Source organism: Oncorhynchus tshawytscha, linkage group LG21 (genome assembly GCF_018296145.1).
Source record: "Oncorhynchus tshawytscha isolate Ot180627B linkage group LG21, Otsh_v2.0, whole genome shotgun sequence".
NCBI classification, from domain to species: Eukaryota; Metazoa; Chordata; class Actinopteri; order Salmoniformes; family Salmonidae; genus Oncorhynchus; species Oncorhynchus tshawytscha.
Genome location: NC_056449.1, coordinates 16,256,193 through 16,273,851, shown reverse-complemented (window position 1 = coordinate 16,273,851; position 17,659 = coordinate 16,256,193).

The following is a 17,659-nucleotide window of genomic DNA, read 5'->3' as shown; positions in this document are numbered from 1 at the left end:
AAAGAGGATCTTGATCAGTATATAATATGCCTGTTGAACATCTGGAAACAGCATTGTAACATTAGCATATGGTTGAATACAATTGTTAAAATAGAACATATCAAATATCAATCACTGGCATCATGAGAACTGTCTTACAATGTATGTTAATTCTAACGGTTATTTGTATTTCTACAACATCAGATGAAGTTGACAAGTCCATTCAAGGAACGAGATCTGCAGAAACACAACTACGACAGATCACAGGTTGAGAAAATGAAATGATTTGGGGCATTGCCTTTCCAGAATGTACAATTAAGCACACATTCTCCCTTTTACTCAAACCATAACCTTTGAATATTACCTTTTTATCATGCAAAAAAGTCTGATATCCACCCCTAACCTTTCAAATCAGAAGAAGGAACAGGGCAAAATGTCTAGTCCCTAAGTCTGGACAGCATGATGTTGCAGGTAGTGTGCACCAGGAGGAAGGCACTATCAGAGGTGTAATCTGGAGGAATGCAGTTAACCTTCTGACACAGTCCAGATGAGCACCTGGAGGCGTTACATTTATCACTGAGATGAAGACTGCAAACCGGAGGGGTATCCTGGGTTACGAAGATAGCAGATTGCAATGCTACAGGAGATACAATGCTGCCCAATTCACTATATTCACAAGACTGATTTATTACGTTGTTCTCTATTTAATGTGTGCCAGTGTTTTTCCTCTGTCTATATATGTTTACATCCTATTATCTTGCTTTACAGTTAATGTTGCCTGTGTTGTTAGCTTGAAAATTTAATTTCATGTCATGATTTTAACTATTTACCCCATTTTTCTCCCAAATTTCGAGCTTGTCTCATCGCTGCAACTCTACAACGGGCTCGGGAGGTGAAGGTCGAGTCATGCGTCCTCCGAAACATGATCAAACCGAGCTTCTTAACACCAGCCCGCTTAACCCGGAAGCCTGCACGACAAGGAGTCGCTAGAGCGAGATAAGCCAAGTAAAGCCTCCCCAAACCTGGACGATGCTGGGCCAATTGTGCACAGCCCTATGGGACTCCTGATCACAGCTGGTTGTGATACAGCCAGGATCAATTCTGGGTCTGTAGTGATGTCTCTAGCACTGTGATGCAGTGCCTTAGACTGCTGCGCCACTCGGGAGGCCCCATAGGTAAACATTGTAATACAGCACAATAAACATTTAGAGAATATCATGTATCAGTTAAGTTTTGCACGTGTCACTTTGCTTATGACCTTGCTGTACATTTGTTTTACCATAATTAACCATATAGTTGTTTTTACATTTATTTTTACATTTATGTCCTTTCTCTCTTCACCTTATACTGTTTATGCAATCACTATAACCACTTTCATGGGCTTTTTTGGCTGTGTTCACACAGGCAGCCCTATTCTGATATTTTTTCCACTAATCGGTCTTTTGACCAATCGCATCAGATCTTTTCACATCAGCTCTTTTTCAGGGCTGATTTGAATGGTCAAAAGACCAATTAGTGAAAAATATATCAGAATTGGTCTGCCTGTGTAAATGCAGCCTTTGTTTCGATGTCCTCAATCCAATGGGTCTCTTGTGAAATCAGAACACCAAAATACAAAATAAATGAGGTTGAGTTTGTAGGTCAGTGATGGCCACATTCTGTGTTTGGCACATAGAGCTGTGCTAGATGAAACCTATACTACAAATGGATCCCCCACTTTGACCACCATTTCACTTCTCTCCACAGTCACTGAAAGAAACTTAAAAGCTGGGCCATATGATTGTAGGAGGATGTTTTTGCTCAGATGGCACCCTGCAGAAATGTGTCAGTGAGCGACAGGGGTCTCCCTTCAACCCCATGACACTCTGTCCTGTTGGGGCTATGAACTGCCAATCCAGGTGATGTACTCATCTTTTATGACCCCCGTGGAGCAGTATCAGAAATACACCCCACCAGACAGGCCACCACAGTGCCTTTGTTCACATGCCATGTTTTAGCAGTGCCTCTTTGTAACCAGTGATAAGAAGTCATTTTTTCTTCATTTGTTTTACCTCTGATGTTAGAATATCTCTTTCCCAGGGGAAAGGGAAGGGACAATCTTTTGAACTATTTCAAAATGTATTTTTCAACTGCATTATCATTTTGGTAAAGGTTATGGAGGATAGGGTCAATGAAGCCATTAATTGTTATTGCTCTTGACAAGATATTTGCCAATGGGGCTATTAAACCTCAAGGTTTTCCTTTATATCAACACGTCTAACACAATGTAGTCAGTACGCTTATGGGGACTCTCTCAAACTTTCACTATTCACAAATGCAAAGAGGTATGTATATTTCCTGCAACATGTCTCTGTTTGTTTTCTTGATGTAGTCAAACGTACACATTCAGAATGAAATTTCAGCAGCATTTCATCTCACAGCAGCTACCATTGACATGATTCAACGTTCCCCATGTACTACAGAGCTTACAAACAGAATAATCATTGCCTCTGCAGGACTCGAGACATGCTGCTACGAACTTACCCCTGCACATTGACTCGGTACTGGTACTCCTTGTATATAGCCTCATTATTGTTTTTATTGTGTTATTATTTATTTTATTTTTTTGCAAATATTTGTCTTACTTTTTAACTCTGCACTGCTGGGAGTGGGCTCATAAGTAAGCATCTCACTGTAAGTCTACTCCTGTTGTATTCGGCGCATGTGACCAATACGATTTGATTTAATATCACCATGCGGACACAACAGATAGCATAATATGTGAACGGTCTTCGCTGTGTGGAAGGAATGTAAAGATGTGGGAGGGAAGGGAGGGGGATGGGATACCCAACATTGATATCAAATAGTCCTAGAGTGAGGCTGGCAGTTACCGCAGTCTGGGCAGATGTAAGCGGGGCAGGTTGCGTGCTGTGTGCTTTCATTAGGTGAGCTTTCATACATTCCCTCATGGTGTGCTTCCCTGCCAAATGAGCTCCCTTGTGATCCCACTGCTGTTCCACCCTTCGACCTACTACCAGCTGTACTGGTGGGAAATGTGTAGAGTCAAATTGTGTGTGTTTATTCTTTAAATAATTATTCAAGCTCTGTCAATATGTTGTGGATCATGGCAAGACAGTCATTTTCAAGTCCTGCCATAGATTCTCAAGAAGATTTATGTCAAAACTATAACTTGGCAACTCAGGAACATTCACTGTCTTCTTGGTAAGCAACTCCAGTGTAGAGTTGGTCTTGTGTTATAGGGTATTATCCTGCTGAAAGGTAAATTCATTTCCAAGTCTCTGGTGTAAAGCAGTGAAGCAGGTTTTCCTCTAGGATTTTGCCTGTGCTTACGTCCGTCCCGTTTCCTTTTATTCTGAAAAACTCCCCAGTCTTTACTGATGTCAAGCATACCCATACTGTCACGGATGAATAGAAGTGGAAGGCAGGAGTCAGGTGCGGAGGGTTCGAGAAAAATAGGCACTTTATTCCGGCACAAACGGTCATGCCCAAACACAGGGCGGAAAACACTGACCAACCCAAAACACAGGGTAAAACGGTCCGGAGCACAAAACCACAACCAACACTAAACGTGAACACAAAATAATCCCGCACAAACTAGAGCGGGCCTAACAAGGCTAGAAAATCTAGAAAACACAAATAGGAACAGGTGCAACTAATAAGATTAAACTAACAGAAAAGGAAAAAGGGATCGGTGGCGGCTAGTAGGCCGGTAACGACGACCGCAGAGCACCGCCCGAACAGGCAGGGGAGCCAACTTCAGCGGGAGTCGTGACACATACCATGATGCAGCCACCAGCATGCTTGAAAATAAGTAAGCAGTTACTCAGTGATGTGTTGGATTTGCCCCAAACAGGGCTTTGCATTTAGGCCAAAAAGTTTATTAATTTGCTGTATTTTTTTTACAGTATTACTTTAGTGGCTTGTTATTATACATATGCATGTTTTGGAATATTTTTTCAGTATATTCTTTTCACTGTCATTTAGGTCACTGGTGGAATCACTGCAATGTTGTTGTTTCATCCTCAGTTTTCTCCCATCACAGCCATTGAAATCACCAATGGCCTCATGGTGACATCCCTGGGCAGCTTCTTTTCTATCCTGCAGCTCAGTTCAGAAGGAAAACTGCATCTTTGATGTGTCTGGCTGGTTTAATACATAATCCACAGCATACTTATTAGCTTGACCATGCTTAAAGAGATATTCAATGTCTGATTTGTTATTGTTACCCATCTACCAATCACTGCCCTTCTATATGAGGCTTTTGAAAAGCTCCCTGATCTTTGTAGTTGAATGTGTGCTTGAAATGTTATACTTGACTGAGGGACCTTAAAGTTGTTGTGTGTATGGGGGACAGAGGAAGGATTAGTCATTCAATAATCATGTCGACCCCTTTTATTTCACACAGAGTGAGTCCATATAACTTATTATGTGATTTGATAAGCCACATTTGACTCTTGAACTTAAATTTAGGCTAAACAAAGGGTCTGAATACGGATGCAATGTTAATATTGTAATTCTCATGTTTTAGTCATCTTAAAAAATATATATATACTATTTCTTCCACTTTGACATTCCAGAGTAGTTTTTGTAGGTTGATAAAAAATGACAATTAAATAAATTTTAATCACGACTTTGTAACACAGTAAAATGTGAACAAATCCAAGGGCTCTGAATACTTTTGCAAGGCACAGTGTGTACAGTACCAGTCAACAGTTTGGACACACCTAATCATTCAAGGGATTTTCTTCATTTTTACTATTTTCTACATTGTAGAATAATAATAACATCCAAACTATGAAATAACACACATGGAATCATGTATTATCCAAAAAAGTGTTAAACAAATCCAAATATATTTTATATTTGAGATTATTCAAAGTAGGCACCCTTTGCCTTGATGACAGCTTTGCAACCTCTAGACATTCTCTCAACCAGCTTCATGAGTTAGTCACCTGGAATGCATTTCCTAGTTAAGTTCATTTCTGGAATTTCTTTCCTTCTTCATACGTTTGAGCCAATCAGTTCTGCTGTGAAAAGGTAGGGGTGGTACACAGAAGATAGCCCTGTTTGGTAAAAGAACATTTCCGTATTATGGCAAGAACAGCTCAAATAAGCATAGAGAAACGACAGTCCATCATTACTTTAAGACATGAAGGTCAGTCAATTCGGAAAATGTCAAGAACTTTGAAAGTTTCTTCAAGTGAGGTTGCAAAAACCATCAAGCGCTATGATGAAACTGGCTCTTATGAGGACCGCCACAGAAAGAAAGACCCAGAGTTAACCTCTGCTGCAGAGGATATGTTTATTAGAGCTAACTGCACCTCAGACTGCAGACACATCTCAACATTAACTGTTCAGAAGAGACTGCGTAAATCAGGCCTTTATGGTTGAATTGTTGCAAAGAAACCAGTACTAAAGGACACCAATAATAAGAAGAGACTTTCCAGGCAAAGACATTTTTGCAATGGACATTAGACCGTCCAAATGTTTGATTTTTGGTTCCAACAGCCATGTCTTTGTGAGACACAGAGTAGGTGAACAGAAGGTCTCTGTATGTGTGGTTCCCACCGTGAAGCATGGAGGAGGAGGTGTGATGGTGCTTTGATGGTGACACTGTCAGTGATTTATTTAAAATTCAAGTCATACTTAACCAGCATGGCTAACACAGCATTCTGCAGCGATACACCATGCCATCTGGTTTGCACATTTTTTAACCTTAATTTAGCAAGGCAAGTCAGTTAGGAACAAATTCTTATTTACAATGACAGCCTAGGAACAGTGGGTTAACTGCCTTGTTCAGGGGCAGAATGACAGATCATTACCGTGTCAGCTCGGGGATTCAATCTCGCAAACTTTCGGTTACTGGCCCAACGCTCTAACCACAAGGCTACCTGCCATCCGACTTAGCGGGACTATCATATGTTTCTCAACAGGACAATGAAACAACACACCTCCAGTCTATTTAAGGGCTTTTTGACCAAGAAGGAGAGTAATGGAGTGCTGCATCAGATGACCTGGCCTCCACAATCACCCGATCTCAACGGAATTGAGATGGTTTGGTTTAAGTTGGACCACAGAGTGAAGGAAAAGCAGTCAACACGTGCTCAAAATATGTGCGAACTCCTTCAAGACTCTTGAAATAGCATTCCAGTTGATGCTGGTTGAGAGAATGCCAAGAGTCTGCAAACCTGTCATCAAGGCGAAGTGTGGCAACTTTGAAGGATCTCAAATATAAAATATATTTTGATTTGTGTAACACTTTTTTGGTTACTACATGATTCCATGTGTTATTTCACAGTTTTAATGTCTTCACTATTATTCTACAATGTAGAAAATATAAAAAATAAAGAGAAACCCTTGAATGGTACTGTATGTACACTCTACACACAAACAAATACACACACACACACAATTTTTTGTCCATTAAAATAACATCAAATTGATCAGAAATACAGTGTACACATTGTTAATGTTGTAAATGACTATTGTAGCTGGAATTCTTAATGGAATATCTACATAGGCGTACAGAGGCCCATTATCAGCAAATATCACTCCTGTGTTAGCCTCAGCTTCATTAAATAAGATACAGACACTGGACAGAGGAACTCTGCCTAGAAGGCCAGCATCCCGGAGTTGCCTCTTCACTGTTGACGTTGAGAATGGTGTTTTGCTGGTACTATTTAATGAAGCTGCTATTTGAGGACTTGTGAGGAGCCTGTTTCTCAAACTAGACACTCTAATGTGTCAGTTGTGCACCGGGGCCTCCCACTCCTCTTTCTATTCTGGTTAGAGACAGTTTGTACTGTTCCGTGAAGGGAATAGTACACAGCGTTGTACGACATCATCAATTTCTCGCATGGAATAGCCTTTATTGCTCAGAACAAGAACAAACTGACGAGTTTCAGAAGAAAGTTCTTTGTTTCTTGCCATTTTGAGCCTGTAATCGAACCCACAAATGCTGATGCTCCAGATATTCAACTAGTCTAAAGAATGCCACTTTTATTGCTTCTTTAATCAGGACAACAGTTTTCAGCTGTGCTAACATAATTGCAAAAAGGTTTTCTAATGATCAATTAGCCTTTTAAAATTATAACCTTGGATTAGCTAACACAACGTGCCATTGGGACACAGGAGTGATGTTAGCTGATAATGGGCCTCTGTACGCCTATGTAGATATTCCATGATAATTCTGCCATTTCCAGCTACAATAGTAATTTACAACATTAACCATGTCTACACTGTATTTCTGATCAATTTGATGTTATTTTAATGGACAAAAAATGAGCTTTTCTTTAAAAAACAAGGACATTTCTAAGTGACCCCAAACTTTTGAACGGTAGTGTACATTTACAGTTAATATGTTTCAAGTAATCTTGTTGCCAATACAAAGTCAAGGAAAGCATTTACACAGCCTTTGTATGTGCACACAAAAGCAAAGTACATTGCCAGCAAGGAAATATAGTACTATTTCCCTGACTCAATTGTACAATCATGCAGGAAATGGTAAATCATATCTCAATGATATTCACACTCTGAGCCAACAGTCAATATTTATTTGTTAGTGTGCTGCACAACTCTGTAATGACGTGTTTGCCCTTTCCCGAAAACAATATAATGAATACAGAAAAGAGACAGCGGAAATAGAATGCATATCTGTTTGGTGATGTATGGACCCATGGACTAGAGTTAATGGACACAGTACACAATGGCTGCGCATTCCAGCTAACGAAGATACTATATCACAAAAAACTCTCTGGTTAAATATGGGTCTCACAATGAAATGTCTGGAACAAGTATATCTGCCAGATAAAGGCTCTTGTGTTTATATGTGTTGTTTGGTGCGGTGGTTTTTGTGTGAGTAGAGATCCGCTGGCTATATTCCAAGCACCAATTGGCTGTAAATGGAAATTGATTGTTTCTTTGTAGCTTTTTGTAGAGAAAGCAAAATGCCCCCTTGAAGCAGCCACATTGATGACCCCATAAGGTCGACATATAATTAGCATAATACAAACATCCCCATAAAAAAATCTGTCAGTTTAAGCTACAGATATGTTTTTGCATTGGATACATCTCAATCCACAGCCTCTGCTGATATCGCACGCGGGTGAAAGGTGACAGAGTTAGAGCAATGTTTTTCAGACCATGAGATGTCCCGAAAATCAGTCTTCTCACAAAATCGCCTGTATAACCTGAATGGTTTGGCCTACAAATTAGTATGAACATGTCAGTTATTTTGCTCTAGGGCGCCCAAAGGCCTCACAAGACTTGTCTGAAGGTCCCCCAGTGCAAGTTGAAAAAATGAATGGAAGTATATATGGAGACTGTTTAATGCCAAAAATATGGGGTTTAAATACCATACTCTAGGCAGGTTCATAATATAGAGTACACTAGAGAATGTCCTAAACATTTACAACTTCCTCTCTGGGGGGAAAAACATTCACTGTACAGATTGTTTTTCAATTGTTGATATTAACCTAGACCCTTGAGTGAGAGTCCTTTTAGGCTTTGGTAACATCGTCAGTACAATCACACTTCATTCAATACTGCATAGAGTCTTTGCTCATATATTATATATGCAACAAGGGGTGGGGGAGATATATTATAATTCCGTCAGGTGCCGTTAGTACAACGTCTGGATGCTCCAGAGCATCATATTATGGTACCAGTGATGGTCATCTCTCCTCAGGGGACTGTGATTGTCTAGAGGCACCTGTGTCCCAGGTCCCTACAGCAAGAGGGACAAACACCATCAGAAGATGAAAGCCACACTGCCGGGCTTTTATTTCAACTTGTCAACTTGTCCCCTAAGTTTGACTTGTCTTTTAATAGCTCCTTCCATCACACAAAAAGAGAGCAGAAAATAAAAAGAAGAGAACCTCCCTTGGTAGTCCCCCTTGGTAGTCCCCCTTGGTAGTCCCCCTTGGTAGTCCCACTTGGTAGTCCCACTTGGTAGTCCCACTTGGTAGTCTGACTCTGTAGTCCCATTTAGTAGTCCCAATTGGTAGTCCCACTTGGGAGTCCCATTTAGTAGCCCCACTTGGTAGTCCCACTTGGTAGTCTCATTTAGTAGTCCCACTTGGTAGTCCCATTTAGTAGTCCCACTTGGTAGTCCCACTTGGGAGTCCCATTTAGTAGCCCCACTTGGTAGTCCCACTTGGTAGTCCCATTTAGTAGCCCCACTTGGTAGTCCCCCTTGGTAGTCCCATTAGTAGTCCCACTTGGTAGTCCCACTTGTTTAGTCCCACTTGGTAGTCCCATCAGAAGTCCCACTTGTTAGTCCCCACATGGTAGAGTAGTTAGTACTCTAGACAGGTACAGTGTAAATACATGTTACTCGCAACAGTTATACCTACATATATCACTCAGTTATCTCAATTGTGAGATTATTTGCAAATCCTCTAAATGGTTTATAATATACCTGCTTGCTGTATGTAACACTTCTTATATATTATATATTATATATTGTGATACCCATTTTTGCTTTCTTTTTTCTTTATCCACAGTACTGTGTTGGTAATAATAATTATATTAATACTACTACTACTAATAATAATGATACTAATACTACTACCAATAATAATAATGATACTACTACTACTAATAATAATAATGATATTAATACTACTAGTAATACTACTATAATAATAATGATGATACTAATACTGCTATTACCAATAATACTAATGATATTAATACTACTAGTAATACTACTATAATAATAATAATGATACTAATACTACTACTACTACTACTAATAATGATATTAATACTACTCGTAATACTACTATAATAATAATAATGATACTAATACTACTACTACTACTAATAATAATAATAATAATAATTATATAATACTAAACTAACATATAACTGTGTGAGGAACATATGTGAATACTATGTTAGATGAGTAAGTGGTTTGCTAGTTCTTTCTGACATCTGGATCGAATTTAAATATATGTGCTGTGGCTCATTAGCAAAATCATATGTGAGCTCATCTAATGAGAGACATTTTAAGCACGTCGTTTGGTACTAACAATTGTGAAACCAGCCGGTCTCCATTTTCTATCCTTGAGAATGTAAACACAGGGGTATTTACCCTCTTTTTGGATTAGAATGCGAATTGTAGGATTTTACCAATCATGTATATAATGAAGGGTTGTCCTGTATTTACTTTAAGTACTAAATTGATCAAAAGTGCTAAATACACATATATTATTTTTGATTTTCCCAAGATCAAGTTCAATCTGTTATGCATCCTCCTATTAAGGGACAATCCTGAAATGTACATCCTTCCATTTACTTCCCTGTTTTTCATTCTTCAAGGACGTTTTGTTGTGAGGGCGTTCATAACAGAAGTCTTATCTGAATATCAGACAATTGATTCAAATCTGCCAATACCGTGTGACTTGGTGATCGTCATCAAATAATTGCCCTGGTGTCAGCTGCAAGTACAGATATCTACAGTGACTGGCAAGAGTGCAGACATGATTGCTGAGATTATATTACACTACACATGAACCATCAGGGGTGAAAACAAGCCATGTAAATATCTTTCCCAGGATTCTGTAAGAATAGTTACCAATTGTGTTGAATTCACCAATTCCCTTAAATTACCGGCAGTAAGTACCATAGACTTACCTGAGTTTTTTTCAACACTTATATGTAACACTAGCTGGAAAATAATGGTGATAAAATAATTTGTGATAAAGTGCCACAGTGAATATCATATGCAATTTGTCTTTATTTCTGTCAAGTGTCAAGTCAAATTGCTGCTGCGTTGAGAACTGCAACCAAGCAACACAAATTGCGCTTTGACTTGATATACAGCCTTGCCCATCACTTAAACCCTTCAAGGACAACTCCATTCAGCAAGGAATGCACATCCATCGGTGGATGAAAGGATGGATGGAGGGATGGATGGAGGGAGGGAGGGAGGGAGGGAGGGAGGGAGGGAGGGAGGGAGGGAGGGAGGGAGGGGGAGGGAGGGAGGGAGGGAGGGAGGGAGGGAGGGAGGGAGGGAGGGAGGGAGGGAGGGAGGGAGGGAGGGAGGGAGGGAGGGAGGGAGGGGGAGGGAGGGAGGGACGGAGCAAATAGAAATAGTCATATTGTACATGTAACAAATGAACATAGGCTAGGTGTCTGTTCCATGTACTCCTCCTACGTATCTTCGGCCTATCGAGAGAAATCCGACATATCTACAATCATCATGTGTTATTAAGCTTTCCCCATGTTTTTATCTCTCTTTCATTGGCATTAGAGTGTTGGGCAGTAAATCTACAGTTGAATTCGGAAATGTACATACACCTTAGCCAAATACTTTTGAACTCAGTTTTTCACAATTCCTGTTTACTCCTAGTAAAAATTCCCTGTCTTAGGTCAGTTAGGATCACCACATTATTTTAAGAATGTGAAATGTCAGAATAATAATAGAGAGAATGATTTATATCAGCTTTTATTTCTTTCATCACATTCCCAGTGGGTCAGAAGTTTACATGCACTCAATTAGTATTTGGTAGCATTGACTTTAAATTGTTTAAATTGAGTCAAACCTTTCAGGTAGCCTTCCACCAACTTCTACAATAAGTTGGGTGAATTTTGGCCCATTCCTCCTGAACTGGTGTAACTGAGTCAGGTTTGTAGGTCTCCTTGCTTGCACACGCTTTTTTAGTTCTGCCCGCACGTCTATAGGATTGAGGTCAGTGCTTTGTGATGGCCACTCCAATACCTTGACTTTGTTGTCCTTAAGCCATTTTGCCACAACTTTGGAAGTATGCTTAAGGTTATTGTTCATTTGGAAGACTCATTTGCGACCAAGCTTTAAGTTCCTGACTGATGTCTTGAAATGTTGCTCCAATTTATCCACATAATTTTCCTGCATCATGATGCCATCTATTTTGTGAAGTGCACCAGACCCTCCTGCAGCAAAGCACTCCCACAACATGATGCTGCCACCCCCGTGCTTCACAGTTGGGATGGTGTTCTTCAACTTGCAAGCCACCCCCTTTTTCCTCCAAACATGACATAATTTTCTGGAATTTTCCAAGGTGTTTAATAAAGGCACAGTCAACTTAGTATATGTAAACTTCTGACCCACTGGAATTGTGATACAGTGAATTATAAGTGAAGTAATCTGTCTGTAAACAATTATTGGAAAAATGTCTTGTGTCATGCACAAAGTAGATGTCGTAACCGACATTCCAAAACTATAGTTTGTTAACAAGAAATTTGTGGAGTGGTTGAAAAACGAGTTTTATTGACTCCAACCTAAGTGTATGTAAACTTCCGATTTCAGCAGTATTCATTTTAAAATGTATTCACCTTTGGGCATCTCACTGCTAGCTGAACTGATTATGAGTCACTGTCTAGGTGAAAGCAACAATATTGTAAAAAATCTATCCATAAGTATTGTGTTTCTCATTAATGCTAATCTTCTCAATTTCTCTATGTAAAGAAATGCAGCCATATGTGGGAAAATATGTCCCAAAACCACAAATTAATATAACAATCTTACGGAAATCACTATGGTAACCCTTATGAGAGCATGCATGTAAGCATTTACGGGCATGACAGGTTACTTAAACACATCATGACATCTGTAGGCTATGTGTGGTGAAGCAGACAGAAGTAGATTTAGAGCATTGGATCTCTAACACTCATCTTGATCTACACTTCACTTTGAGAAGAAGACACATTTAAAATGTATGCAAATATTTTCCTTTAAAATGTATACAGTCTATTAAATATGCTTTGCTTCGAAAGCTACACTGACCCAAATGAGAGCTCTCAAAGGGTCCCAATGTTGAAGCCAGAATTGTTGACAAAGGATTATTTTAAAAACTTAGCAAACACAGTTGACATCAGGCTCAGTAAAGTGTGGTGTTAAATATTTAAATTTGTGCCCTCCACTTTGCTGAATGCAAATAAAAATGTTGTTTAGCCTTGCTTTTTAATCAGACAACCGTATGCCTCCCATCACCTAACAGCATTCTGAATTCAGGCTGCATCCTCCCTCCCTGAGATGCACCAAGACGGGTGCATAGCAAACTAAGATTTATGAGCCGCAGTTCAACTTAACCATGTCAAGTTATGACTGTTGGGCCATAAACCCAAGCTATTTAATCCATTGATTTTTATCAGGGCGGAGGAGTTCATTCATTAAAGGGGATGATTTATGATATCAGATGCTTTTAAAATGACTTACCCCTTCATTTCGCTGAGGTGGTTTGACCCGAGGAGGCAGTGGAATGTATGCTATTTTTGAAGCACAGGGTTCTCCTCTGGTACAATTCATGTTCGAGAACTGTCAGAGAAGCATTAAAAGCTAGGCCTCTATGCAAAATCCAAACATTTAACTGTTTATTTTATCATACAGTACCAGTCAAAAGTTTAGACACAAAGGATTCAAGGGTTTTTCTTAATTTTTACTATTTTCTACATTGTAGAATAATAGTGAAGACATCAAAACAATGTAAAAACACATATGGAATCATGTAGTAACCAAAAAAGTGTTAAACAAATCTACAAATATTTTATATTTGAGGTTCTTCAAAGTAGCCACCCTTTCCCTTGATGACAGCTTTGCACACCATTGGTTTTCTCTTAACCAGCTTCACCTGGAATGTTTTTCCAACAGTTAAGTTGGACATTTCTGAGGCTGGTAATTCTAATGAACTTATACTCTGCAGCAGATGTAACACTGGGTCTTCCTTTCCTGAAGTGGTCCTTATGAGAGCCAGTTTCATCATAGTGCTTGATGGTTTTTGCTTTAAGAGTTTTTGAACTTTAAAAGTTCTTGAAATGTTCTGTATTGACTGAACTTCATGTCTTAAAGTAATGATGGACTATAGTTTCTCTTTGCTTATTTGAGCTGTTCTTGCCATAATATGGACTTGGTCTTTTACCAAATTGGGCTATCTTCTGTATACCACCCTACCTTGTCACAACACAACTGATTGGCTCAAACTCATTAAGAAGGAAATAGATTCCAGAAATTAAATTTTAACAAGGCACACCTGTTAATTGAAATGCATTCCAGGTGACTAACACATGAAGCTGGTGGAGAGAATGCCAAGAGTGTGTAAAGCTGTCATCAAGGCAAAGGGAGCCTAAATGTAATATTTTTTAGTAACACATTTTTGTTTTCTACATGATTCCATATGTGTTATTTCAAAGTTTTGATGTCTTCACTATTATTCTACGATGGGGAAAATAGCAAAAATAATGAAAAACCCTGGAATGCATAGGTGTGCCCAAACTTTTGACTGGTACTGTATATTAAATAATAATGTGTTATGCTACAGAAAACATGTCAAATCCTCATTTTGAATATGTTTTTCATCTACTGTACCTAAATAAACTATTTGACATATTATTCTATTGTAGTGAACTTAAATAATTTCCATCTCAGTCAAGGCACCCATTTGTATGTTGGGTCTTAGGGAAATTTCAAAGTCGGCCATCTTGATGCCTGCATCTCTCTTTTTGATCCTACTTGTTAGTTAACTTTCAAATAATCTCTCATACTGTAGCTCTCAACCAATCAAAAAAATATTGAGAAGTAATATTAATTAAGAGGGACCTATAATAGACAATCTGGACCCTCGCTTTCTAAAAGTATCCGCCGAAATTGTTGCAACCCCTATTACTAGCCTGTTCAACCTCTCTTTCGTATCGTCTGAGATCCTCAAAGATTGGAAAGCTGCTGCGGTCATCCCCTTCGTCAAAGGTGGAGACACTTTACACTCAGACTGCTACAGACCTATATCTATCGTACCCTGCCTTTCTAAGGTCTTCGAAAGCCAAGTTAACAAACAGATCACCGACCATTTCAAATCGCACCATACGTTCTCCGCTATGCAATCTGGTTTCCGAGCTGGTCATGGGTGCACCTCACTCATGCTCAAGGTCCTAAACGATATCATAACCGCCAGTACTGTGCAGCCGTTTTCATCGACCTGGCCAAGGCTTTCAACTCTGTCAATCACCACATTCTTATCGGCAGACTCAACAGCCTTGGCTTCTCAATTGATTGCCTCGCCTGGTTAACAAACTACTTCTCAGACAGAGTTCAGTGTGTCAAATTGGAGGGCCTGTTGTCCGGACATCTGGCAGTCTCTATGGGTGTGCCACAGGGTTCAATGCCCGTGCCGACTCTTTTCGCTCTATACATCAACGATGTCGCTCTTGCTGCTGGTGATTCTCTGATCCACCTCTACACAGACGACACCATCCTGTATACTTCTGGCCTTTCTTTGGACTCTGTGTTAACTAACCTCCAGACGAGCTTCAATGCCATACAACTCTCCTTCCGTGGCCTCCAACTGCTCTTAAATGAAAGAAAAACTAAATGCATGCTCTTCAACCGATCGCTGCCCGCACCTGCCCGCCCGTCCAGCATCACTACTCTGGATGGTTCTGACTTAGAATATGTGGACGACTACAAATTCCTAGGTGTCTGGTCAGACTGTAAACTCTCCTTCCAGACTCACATAAAGCATCTCCAATCCAACATTAAATCTAGAATCGGCTTCCCATTTGGCAACAAAGCATCCTTCACTCATGCTGCCAAACATACCCTCATAAAACTGACTATCCTGCCAATCCTTGATTTCGGCGATGTCATTTACAAAATAGTTTCCAACACTCTACTCAGCAAATTGGATGCAGTCTATCACAGTGCCATCCGTTTTGTCACCAAAACCCCATATACTACCCACCACTACAACCTGTATGCTCTTGTTGGCTGGCCCTCACTTCATATTTGTCGCCAAACCCACTGGCTCCAGGCCATCCATAAGTCTTTGCTAGGTAAAGCGCCGCCTTATCTCAGCTCACTGGTCACCATAGCAGCACCCACCCGTAGCACGCGCTCCAGCAGGTATATTTCACTGGTCACCCCCAAAGCCAATTCCTCTTTGGCCGCCTTTCCTTCCAGTTCTCTGCTGCCAATGACTGGAACGAATTATAAAAATCACTGAAGCTGGAGACTCATATCTCCCTCTCTAACTTTAAGCACCAGCTGTCAGAGCAGCTCATAGATCACTGCACCTGTTCACATCTGTAAATAGCCCATCCAACTACCTCATCCCCATACTGTTATTTATTGTTTTTGCTCCTTTGCACCACAGTATCTCTACTTGCACATTCATCTTCTGCACATCGATCACTCCAGTGTTTAATTGCTAAATTGTAATTATTTCACCACTATGCCCTATTTATTGTCTAACCTCCATTATCCTACCTTATTTGCACACCCTGTATATAGACTTTTCTATTGTGTTATTGACCGTATGTTTGTTTATTCCATGTGTAACTCTGTGTTGTTTGTGTCGCACTGCTTTGCTTTATCTTGGCTTTATCTTGTAAATGAGAACTTGTTCTCTACTGGCCTACCTGGTTAAATAAAGGTGAAATAAAATAAATAAATAAAATGAAAAATAGCCTGAAAGCAATTTTACACACCTTAGGTTTACTCAAAGAGTAATTGTTTCGCCATGCGTCCTGAGTGGTGAGAATCAGTACACACGTCCATGGTTTATAATCAGTAATTATGTGGTCTGTAACCTAAGTAATTGTGTCCAATACATTTTTAAACAAGATAACATAAAGAGCATTTTTGAGAAGAGTAGACTTATATAATTTTTTTCAAAGCCATGACTGCACATTTACAGGGAATTTGGAAAGAATTCAGACCTCTTGACTTTTTCCACATGTTGTTACATTACAGCCTTGTTACATTACAGCCATTAAAGCCAGTTATTTTTACTCATCAATCTACACACAATACCCCAAAACGACAATGCAAAAGCAAAGCAAAAAAGAAACAGAAGTATCACATTTACATCAGTATTCAGACCCTTTACTCAGTACTGTGTCGAAGAACCTTTGGCAGTGATTACAGCCTTGAGTCTTCTTTGGTAAGACACTACTTGGCACACCTGGATTTGGGGAGTTTCTCCCATTCTTCTCTGCAGAGCCTCTCAAGCTCTCACAGGTTGGATGGAGAGCTTTGCTGCACAGCTATTTTAATGTATCTCCAGAGATGTTCGATCGGGTTCAAGTGGCTGGGCCACTCAAGGACATTCAGAGACTTGCCCGAAGCCACTCCTGCGTTGTCCTGGCTGTCTGCTTAGGGTCGTTGTCCTGAAGGTGAACAGGGCCCCAGTCTGAGGCCCTGAGCGCTCTGAAGCAGGTTTTCATCAAGGATCTCTCTGTACTTTGCTCCGTTCATCTTTCCCTCAATCCTGACTAGTCTCCCAGTCCCTGACGCTGAAAAACATCCCCATATCATGATGTTGCCATCCCCATACTTCAACATAGCGATGGTGCCAGGTTTCCTCCAGACATGAGGCTTGGCATTCAAACCAAAGATTTCAATCTTGGTTTCATCAGATGATAGAACTTTGTTTCTCATGGTTTGAGAGTCTTCAGGTCCCTTTTGGCAAACTCCAAAAGAGCTGTCATGTGCCTTTTACTGAGGAGTGGCTTCCGTCTGGCCACTCTACCATGAAAGCCTGATTGGTGGAGTGCTGCAGACATCAGGGCACAAGGTGAGACCCAGATGCAGACACAGGATGGTTGAAGATGGTTGGAGTCTTAGATGTTTATTGATCCAAAAGGGGGTAGGCAAGAGAATGGTCGTGGACAGGCAAAAGGTCAAAACCAGTTCAGAGTCCAGGAG